This window comes from Peromyscus eremicus, chromosome 1, assembly GCF_949786415.1.
Source record: "Peromyscus eremicus chromosome 1, PerEre_H2_v1, whole genome shotgun sequence".
In the NCBI taxonomy this organism is placed as follows: Eukaryota; Metazoa; Chordata; class Mammalia; order Rodentia; family Cricetidae; genus Peromyscus; species Peromyscus eremicus.
This window is the reverse complement of record NC_081416.1, coordinates 191173582-191185030: the sequence shown is the minus strand read 5'-3', so window position 1 is coordinate 191185030 and position 11449 is coordinate 191173582.

Sequence of the window (11449 nt, the reverse complement as noted above, 5' to 3'; positions counted from 1 at the left end):
ACTTAATTTGTGTCAACTTGATAACAACTAATCCATGCATCACTGAATATTAACAGACATTTAAAGCCAAGAATTTTCATTTTTAAGAATCAGGGAATGATAAAAACACTTTCTTCTATTAGTGATGATTTATCCTTCTCTACTTGGAATTTTATGTTAATGGGATTTTATTTCAAAACCAGGAGTTGTTATACTGGGGGGTATATTTGTGTTATTATGGTAAGCTTAGTGCATTGAGAGAATACATAACCCACCACTGAATATCTTTTTGGCCATTGAATCGTCTGCTCAGATAAAGACAACTGTTGACCCAGGGGAGCATTGGGCGAAAAGGATCCTACTTTCACTTTTTGTATAAGACCCTTTGGAAAATTCCAAAAGTTGAGAATATCATAATTATTATCATGTAACTTCTGTTTCAATTCTAAAGCCACGTTGGCTCCCACATGGATATTCCTCAAGAAAAGATGAAGCTGAAAGTGATGCAAGAACATATTTTAAAGTGGATGTGAGAGGTTGACCAGAAATGAATTATAGAGCGATTATCACTGGTCATAATCTCTGGTGTAGGCCATCAAACTACATATATATTTCAACATTTTCCATACATAATATATATATGTACATACTCACAAAGCCATATGTATATATGCATATGTATGTGTGTTTATATACATTTTTATATGTAAAATGTTGAAATATGTAATACCTAATTTGGTGCCTCTGAAAACTCTCAAAGTATCACATTGTTGATGCTCTAATACAATGAAAGGGATATTACCTGCCAGCAGGAGAACATCATTCTTTTCTCATTTCCTAACGGTTGCATTTGAACTTGGTGAAGACTCATCTCATGGAGACTGTGGGCCACAGTATAAACAGCTTTGTATGTATTGTAGCTGTCTTCATTCATTGCTGTGTCAAAAATGTATCTAGGCAGAAATTCCAGGGAAGCATTGAGTTGGCAGTTTTCCAAAAGTTGACAATCAAGCTCTGAAAATGAGCACTTGAAGAACATAATCCACACTTTAGGAAGGTAATTGTCTTCTGGGTACTTATAAGGATTAACTGTTTGTATAAAATTTTTGAATTCAATGACCTGCTCATGGTATTGTGAAAAAATGAGACTTCCATGGAATGAATCTAGCAAGAAAAAATCAGTGATATTAGTAAGGTCTCATTCAGAGGTCATGAGCCAAACTTTCATTGTCAAAATCTGTTGCCCTAGATTTCACATTAAACCTTGTAGTGAATCATTGTCACCATAAATGATGATGACATTGGTCGATGATTCCTGGACCATGCCAAGACTTTTCCAGTATTTGTATGAAAATGAATTCCAGGTACTTTGGATCATTTCAACAAAAGCTATGCAGACTTGATTAGTCTCCATCTTTTCTCTGATATCTGATAGAAATTGAGTCCCTCTGTGGTCATCTGGGATAAGCAAACCAATCCAGTTCCAGCCAAAATGAACAATCAGAGAGACCATTGCAAGAGACAGAGATGTGCCTTTGGGGGCCATCTGGTAGAGAGAAGTAAACTGACCTCAGTCACTGAAGATAGGGTCAAAAGGACCAACAGTGAGGTGAAGAGAAAATGATTGGGAACAAGAGAAAGAACAATGGCATTATGCACAATCCTTGTTCTGCAGACACAGATGGAAATGATCAGCATTATGATGGATTCATCTTGATTTTAAAGGCAAATTTATGATACAATTCTTCAGAAAATTACTGGACTGTCCTCCATTAATCCTCCTTGTCTACTCCATCCTCCCCTTTCTTTCCTTTCCAAGTGACTGAAATAAAGGTCCATCTTCAATTGTCTGGACACTTGTCATCAATAGTTAACTAATTCAAACCTCCCACTTTTGCTTTTGCATTTACCAAAATGTCAGCAAAAGAGATCTGATTCTTTATCCCATACAACTCCTCACCTGTGGAAATTTGTAGAGCTGAGGCAGTGTCTCAATATAAGCAGATTTTGCCCACGATGGTCCTGTCAGTACCACAACTGACTTTCTCTCCTTTACACAGTTATAATTAAGGTAGGGATTACTCATGTTTGCAAGCCAAATGAAAGAATTCATAAGAATGTCTTTCTCACTGTATGGGACATTATAAAAATCAAATCCCAGAAATATGTTGGGTAAAAAATGAGGGTTCCTGTTGATCTCCTCAATGGCAAATACCAGGGATAGAACCAATTCATATATTTTAAAATTATACCTGCAGAAATTGAATAAAAATATACCTGAGGAAATTACAGACCACACAGAGCTGCAGATTTAGTGTAATGGTTTTCTAGTGCAAATATTAGTGTTTATGTAAAATCCATATTAAAAAAAATTGCCACTAAAAGAGGAGGGTTTATATGAGAGAAAATTGTTGAGACCAAGGTTGGATAAAGCATAGGGACAAATAGCCAAACGAATGGAAACAAATGAACTATGAACCAATGGCTGAGGGGTCACCAACTGGATCAGGCCCTCTGAATGGGTGAGACAGTTGATTAGCTTGATCTGTTTGGGAGGCATCCAGGCAGTGGGACTGGGTCCTGTGCTCATTGCATGAGTTGGCTGTTTGAAACCTGGGGCCTATGCAGGGTCGCTTGGCTCGGCCTGGGATGAGGGGACTGGACCTGCCTGGACTGAGTCTACCAGGTTGATCTCAGTCCTCGTGGGAGGCTTTGCCCTGGAGGAGGTGGGAGTGGGGGGTGGGCAGGGGGAAGGTGAGGGGGGACGGAGGGGGGAGAACAGGGAAATCTGTGGCTGATATGTAGAACTGAACTGTATTGCAAAATAAAAACATGAAAAAAGTGAAAATGTACAAACATTTCTGAGAATGAAAATGCATGAATCTTAAACCTTTTTCTTAATGAATCAACTCCAAACTAATTAACTGATAAGAATTGAGGAGAAAAAAATTATGGAATTTGGAGATTTGTGAGAGATGTTTTTGATTATTTAAATTTTTTGAAAGTAAAATATAATTACATCATGAAAAAAAAGGAACTGAGAATTTTTTGCTCTGTGTTTACAGTATCGAAAATAATTCCTTGAGTAGGTGTTTATTCAATACAGCTAATTAAATGAATAAATCTGTTAGATATGCATAAAAAATTGCCACTAAATGCCTGGAATTCAACTCACTATGTTACCTCATTAGGATGATATAAGATTATATATATATATATATATATATATATATATATATATATATATATATGACCCTTATAATTGGCAGTCCTATGACTGCTCACTGTACTTTCTATTGTATTTGGTACACAAAAAAATTTACCCATAAATGTAAAAAAAGTACCTTACAAAATACTATATCCTCTGCTGCATTGTTTTTTTGTTGTGTGATTCATCTTTATGTTTGTGCAACTTTGATACATTATCTTTGTGTGAGTTTATATTACTTTTGTATCTTTTATGTGTGTGCCATTGTGTGTGAAATATTTGAAATTTAAATGTTATGAGGGAAAGACAGAGGGTAACCTCCACAAGCAGATGTGGCTTTACTTTTCCTTTTAACAGTGGCTCTACTCATCCATTTGCATATGCCTGGATTTCTTTATTGCATACTTCCAGGGCTTCTCATGTATAAGTATCCTCTCTTTTAAAAGTGGATCTACTCATCCATTTGCATATGCTTGAATTACACATGTTCACTCAGGCAATTTTTGGATATCTGAACTCAGGTAATCTCACTTGCACCTGAAGCATTTTTACCTTCTGAGATATACCTTAATTGTCAATGCCTGAAATTTAGAAATACAAGTTTCATTACAATACCATAAAATATTACTTAAAAACCTCCATGCCAGGCAATGGAAAACTGTTTTTGAATTGTTTTTAGGGGAGTCCAAGAGACTTCCTCCAAAAATATAGGCTGTTTTCTATGCCCTTCATGCCTTTTAGAAAAAGAAGGAAAGATCTTACTACTGAAGATATCACACACTTCAAACAGTGAAATGATCAATCTGTGTGTACCAGGAAGCTTCCCTACTGAGGAATGCCTCCCAAAGTTACAAAAGCAGTCATACAACCTCACAATGAAGAAAAGCTACTAGTAGTCCTATCCATCTGTAAGGAGAATGAATGACAACACTAGTAAGCAGAGTAAGACATTCTGATAGGTATAATCATGACACTTATAGCATTGGAAAACTCACAGTCACCAAATTGGACTTAAGGCATGATGGGATAGCAAGGAAGCTATGCCTGTATGTTGTACATTTAGACAACTACCTATAGCAGAAGGAATGGGCTCTAGAGAAGAACCTACTACTGTCAGTTTTCATAACTAGTATAATTTCTAAATGTAATCTAAATTAACCTTATATCCACAAATAAGTATAGCTTTCTACCTCTATAAAGATGCTTCTTTATATGGTAGATGCAGATCATTACAGGATGCCATAATTTGTAATAGTATACTGTTTAGCCAAATGCAGGGTTTTTAACCCCAATTAATACATTTACAATACAATGTCTAAACTTAAAGCCCAGGAAACTTCATAGAAGATGGGTCAAAAAAATGTTATGAGACAGAGATGGGGACAAATGTTGCAAGATATTCAAAGTCCATAGTTCTGGTAATGTCTCTAATTGTACTAACTTACTTTTTGCTTGGGTAGTTTTGCTTCTGGCTAACTAGTCTTGTTAACTGAAATATATCAACCCAGAAGATGATTTTTGTGCTTAATAGCTCACCCTGATAATATCTCAGTGCTCAACTGAGATCCTGAGCACCTAGTATAGTTTAAGCCAGCCAATAAATACTTTCTTTTTCCTTAAACTCATGTCCAAACAGTGTTCTATGGTTAGTAGCCACAACATTTCTGGAGGTTCCACCAAGATACCAGAGCAAGACCTTGAGACATAAAGTGTCTTAGAGCTCTTCAGAGCAAAGAAGAGTGCAGGGGTCAAGGAATTCATAATGGGTTTGCAGTCAGATGTCCATGTACACAGAATGTACTTTGATCAGTTTTTGCCTAGGGAATCTGAGGAATCTGATACCTTCACCCCAAAATGAAACAAATTAGAAAGTCTCTTGTTCTGTCACCTTGAAGGTCAGTCTGATTAAAGTGCCTTCTGTGTGGACACATAGGAAAGCAGTCAGAGGTGACATCTGGCCCAGTGTCTAGGAACCATGTGAAATGACACCGGGTTCCCTCTATTTGTTCAGTTGTGTGAATGTGTGGTGGCCAAACCCAGGTTGCTTTCAGTGTGTTTGTGTGTATGTAAGTGTGTGTGTGTGCGTGTGTGTGTATGTGTGTCCTTCTTTGTGTTTCTGACCTTTTTGTTTACCTGTATTTATCTGTGGCTTTCTCTGGTATCACACCCTCCCCTAATCTGTGTTAAGACCTGTGTCATCTCTTGTTGGAGACCCAAACCCTTTTGGCTCTCTTAGGTCCCCCAGGGAAACAAACACTCAAACTAACAGTTCCACCTCTCCCACAATTATTATATGTAATTTTACTATGTTAAGGTTAAAACCTTCTTTTTTGAAAAAAAAGAAAAGAGGAAGTGCTGTGGGAATTCTGTATGTCAAATGCGTTGCTCTGATTGGTCTATAAATAAAACACTGATTGGCCAGTAGCCAGGCAGGAAGTATAGGTGTGACTAACAGAGTGGAGAATTGAGGGAACTGGAAGGCGGAGGGAGACACTGCCGGCTGCGGCCATGACTAGCAGCATGTGAAGATGCTGGTAAGCCATGAGCCACGTGGCAAGGTATAGATTTATAGAAATGGGTTAATTTAAGACATAAGAACAGTTAGCAAGAAGCTTGGCATGGCCATACAGTTTGCAAGCAATAGAAGTCTCTGTGTTTACTTGGTTGGGTCTGAGTGGCTGTGGGACTGGCGGGTGAAAGAGATTTGTCCTGACTGTGTGCCAGACAGGAAAACTCTAGCTACAAGGATCTTACAGCCTAACTGATTAGCAGCCAGAGTGCTTCTTTATTTATACAGAATTTAGAAAGCAGGGATACATCCATGATGTTCCAAAACATAGATCATATCATTTTGTTTTTGGACATGTGTTTCACTTCCTTTTGCTCATCTTTTTATCATCATTAATAAACTGTGAAAAAACAGAGTTATCATTTGCAATCATTTTCCCTCAAGTTTTGACATCATCAATAAACAGAATTGACATTCTTACTCATTAACACCATAACTCAAGTTTTGAGAATCTAGAGGCAAATGGCAGCCTGTTCTCAGGCTGGTTAACTTTGGTTGCTTCAAGGACACTAGACCAAAAAAAACTTCAATCCATCCTGGACATTTTGCCATGTCTCAAGCAGTATAGTGCTCAGAGTGCCCAGGAAATAACTTCAGACCAAAGATGCTGCAGTTATTATTCCAGTTCTGGCACAATACAATCATTGTTCATATTATATGTTCATAGAATTTGTCTATATGTCTAATCTTGGCATTCTGTTGCATTATAGTGGCTCTGCATGAGCCAACTTTTCTAAGACAGGGAGGTCCTGACATCTCATTCTTTTATCATCTTTCCACTCCATACTTTGCTCATCAATATGTCTCTATGTAGGGCAGAGTTGTACACCATGAAATTGTCTGAGTGTATAGTGGGAAGTGGTTGATAATCTGAACTGTGGTCAACTCCTTAGCCCACTGAATCTTGTTGACCTTTTTGAGTTTATTTTGTTTTGACTATCTTGTTCCTGTGTAAATACAGGGACAGCTGTTTCAAGAATGTCTCACAGCCTCATGAAGAGATCTCTGGCTTTTTTTTATGTTACAACCTCCAAGGCATGAGGAAAGTCTTGAAGTAGATAAGGATATCTTCCTAAAAGCAGGGGGAATAGTATGTTCAGGACTGTCATGGGGAAGCTTAGAAGAAGCATTCCTAGGAGAAGGCATACATAATTCATAAGAAATTTCCCATCAATCTAATATCCCCAAATTGTATAAATACTAAAAGTGCCCCAAATATGCAACGGGTGGAAAGGAAAACCAAAGGTGGCATGGCTGCCATCATGTGGCTCAGCTCTGCTCTATCTTTGTCCTGAAGCTGTGCTGGCTTCATGACTTTTGCCATTTAATTCAGATATGGCTGTGCCATACACAAATTGGTATAACTGGTGAAACAGTGATTATATTTTAAATAAAATAAAATCCTTCACCCAGATTTCTATAGTGACTCTACATATTACTACTCCCATTAGGAGTCAATAATCCCTCCTAAATTCCAAGAATCTCATCATTTTTTTTCTTGATATGCTCATTTATGTATGGAGTGGAATGGAATCTCCATGATGTCTTTATTTAGATTTTTCTGATAGCTCAAGATATTGTAGATTAAAAAACAATGTTCCTAGATTTTGCATTTCTTCTTTTCAGAATTGTCTGTTCATTTTGTCTAGACTATTTAGTAACTGGTAGGTTTGTATTTAAGGTGTTTTCTTTTCATATTTAGTTACATAATTTAGATATCAAACCTTGTATTATGTAAAGTTTTCAATGATTTTTGCCTATTCTGTAGGTTGTCTGGTCTCTGGAATATAATTTCCTTTGTTGTGAAGAAAATAATTTCATGACCCTCATTTGTTGATTATTGAAACCATTTTCTATGCTGTTGAAGTGCTTTTCATAGATTTCTTCTTTTACCTGTAATTTCTGTATTTTCTTCTACAAGTTTCAGTGTATCCAGTCTTGAGTGAACTCTTTAACCCATTTTTAATTGGTGTCTGTATAGGGTAGGAGATATGGATGCATTTCAATCTGTAAGTGAATGTATAGTTTTGTCAAAAATGCTTGTTTAACTCCAGGGCATATTCTCTTGATCCCTTCACCAAAACACATGGATCCACAGCTGTTAAGATTAACTTTGAGTCAGGTTCTCTCACTGAACTTTGGGTCCCTGGAGGACATGCCCTTGTGGATATGACATAGGAGTATGAAGAGTACACAATAGAAAGTGATTAGAGAAGAGCATAAGATTCTCAGAAGTGCAATGATACGTGCTTGTGAAGAATGTAGAAGAGTGAGCTGAGGGAAAAAAGAGTATTTTTTTTGTTTTTGTTTTTTTGCAATCCTGATGGAGATGGTGAAATAAAGGTGGCCATTTACATTAGGAACCACATAGGTCATCTAGAAGTTCTCGGTAAGGAGGAAGTTGTGGCTTTGTAGAATGCCAAATAGAATATATGAGAAATGGTGTCTCATCAATGGAAGGATGTTAGCCATGTTTTCAGGATGCAAGATGGAGACATGTTAGGAGAAATGGAGCAGGGCTGACACATTAGTGAGTGTTCTGAGTAGTTACTAGGGGCGCATGCATTGAAGAAAAAAAGTTACTGGGTTTTATCCTTGGTCTTTGATTTATGTTGTGTGTCAGCAGAGTCCTTTGACTACAGATGGTCAAACTTCAGGAAAAGCCAAAGAACAAGAACCTAGTTAATTTGTACAGGTAGAAGAAGCTCACTGTCTTTTTTTAGGAAAACAGGCAACTTCTCTTTCAACTGTATTTAGCAATATGAATATAATAGTGAATTTGCATAGAAGAAATGCATTGTTTTTTCTAGGAAAAAGAGGTGAATTCTCTTTTAACTGATTTTAGCAATGTTTATAAAATAGTGAGTTTGCTTAGAGGAAATACATTGCATTTTCTAAGAAAAGAGGTATCTTTTTATAATGTATGCATATTTACAGAACTAAGCATTTGACACTGAACACTTTGTATGCAATACCTGGACAGTGTTACCTCCCATTACTTCAGCTTTACTCATTTTTCTGTAGTTATTTGTGTAGGATTGAGGATCTTATCAATGACCTGCATAGCATAATAACCCAATGAGTGCTAGAGTGACAGAAATATCTTGGCAGTAAACAAAAAAACATCTCTAATTAGGCTCAAATCCAGCTCAAAAAAGAGGAATATCATGCCAACAAACTGCCTCCTTGAGAATTTTATCTGAGTCCTCTTGCAAAAGATCACCAAAGCTAGCTTGTTTACCATTATAAACTGCCAAGTCTGCACGTGTCCTTTCAAAGGACATGCACACACACACACAGACACACACACACACACAGACACAAACACACACACACACACAGACACACACAGAAACACACACACACACACACACAGACAGAGACAGAGAGACAAAGACAGAGGAGGGAGAAATGGAGAGAGAGAAAAAAAGAATATGGAGAAAAATTAGACAGGAGGTTTCATCTATGTGTCTAAGACACCTAATTGCTCCTGAAATAGACTTTCCAGGTGCAGGCAGTTGGGTTGGAGTCCCCACCCCAGTGTTAAGAACTCCTCATCTATATTCTATAATGAAGCCTAGTGAATGCATTGGGTCCACAGCATGAATTTTAGAGGAATTGAGACTGTGGTTCTTTTTTTTTTTTTTTTTTTTTTTTTTGGTTTTTCGAGACAGGGTTTCTCTGTGTAGTTTTGCACCTTTCCTGGAACTCACTTGGTAGTCCAGGCTGGCCTCGAACTCACAGAGATCCACCTGGCTCTGCCTCCCGAGTGCTGGTATTAAAGGCGTGTGCCACCACCACCCAGCAAGACTGTGGTTCTTTTTTTTTTTTTTTTTTTAGTGGCATATATTTTTAATCCCAGCATACAGAAGACAGAAAAAGGTGTTCCTCTGAGTTCAAGGCTGGCCTGGTCTACACACTAAGTTCCCAGGCCAGCCAGGGGTACACAGTGAGACCCTGTGTCAGAAAAATTTTTTTTTTTTTTAATTTTTATTTTGCAATACAATTCAGTTCTACATATCAGCCACAGATTCCCTTGTTCTCCCCCCTCCCGCCTCCCTCACCTTCCCCCCCCAGCCCGCCCCCATTCCAATCTCCTCCCGGGCAAAGCCTTCCCCACAGACTGAGATCAACCTGGTGGACTCAGTCCAGGTAGGTCCAGTCCCCTCCTCCCAGGCTGAGCCAAGGAACCCTGCATAGGCCCCAGGTTTCAACCAGCCGACTCATGCAATGAGCACAGGACCCGGTGCCACTGCCTGGATGCCTCCCAAACAGATCAGGCCAATCAACTGTCTCACCCACTCAGAAGGCCCGATCCAGTTGGTGACCCCCCAGCCATTGGTTCACACTCCATGTAAGACTGTGGTTCTTAATGGTACCTTAGAAGAAAGAGTAGATGTAGCTTATGGCTTCCCTTGGGAATGACTTTTTGCAACAAAAACATTTTAAAACTTTTTGTGGTACTTTCCTTCTTGAGAATATAGATTTTGTTATTTTTAAGTTACTTTTGACTTCAAGCAAAGTACTTCCTTTATAGATGCTTATTATGAAAAAAAAAACAGTAGGATGTTAGTAGAATGTTAGGCTGACCTGTCACACAGTAAAGTCAACAGATTATTATTGTCATGATGTATCTAAAACATAAAATGTCTATATTATGAGAAAATTTTGTCTCAATTTTTACTATTAGGTTAAACCTGAGAGTAAGAAGAAATATCTCCACTCATTCATTGTCCTTTTAGTTTATTTTAATTTATTTCTTAATTTTTATTGGGACAACTGTTTAAATATAAGATTGATGTATGTTTCATGGTAATTTCAAAACATATCTAATTACTTACAAAGTAAGGAAATCTGAAGACCACCTTTAAAAGTGTAGATGACAAATATCAACCTTAAATGCCAATGAGTAGAAAAACAATTTATTTTTGAGATTATAATGAAATTACCTCATTTTTTGGTTCTTTTTTTTCCTCCCATTAAATGCTCCTGTATACCCATTCTTTCTTTCAAACTCATGAATTTTTTCATAATTATTATTACATAAATACATATATATGAGTGTTTGAGTAGATTGTAGGAATATAAATGTATATATAATAATGATACATAACATATAACTTATATTTACATGCACAAATAACCTATGCATTTAATTAAAATAATATATAATTCATATGAATATGTGTATGTATATGTACATTCATATGTATATGAATAATCCTAAATTATACATGAACACCATTTCGTCTTATAAATTATTTAGTTTGTTCTACCCCACAGTAGGCTTTTTCTTCCTCTGTTGGCACTGATTCGTACACTGTAGTTCTTATATGGTTGAGGCCCCATGAGATTTTTCCCATTCACATCAGGATGCCAAAAGTTGTGGTCCTAGTTCAGCTCATATTTAGGAAGTCATGTTTATCAGACTTTCTCTGTCTTTATGGGCAATGTATAACATATCTAAGAGACATAATCTCACAGCAAACTCTCTGGTCCTCAGGCTCTTACATTCTTTCTATTCCTTCTTCCTCTGTGAAACCTGAACCTTAGGAATGGCAATTGCATTTATTGTAAATATATCAGGTGGAACTGGGATCCACAATTCTTCATTTTGATTGATTGCGGTTTTATGTCATTGTATGCATCTCTTTCAATATGAAATGTCATTAAAGAGATGTGAGGAATAAACT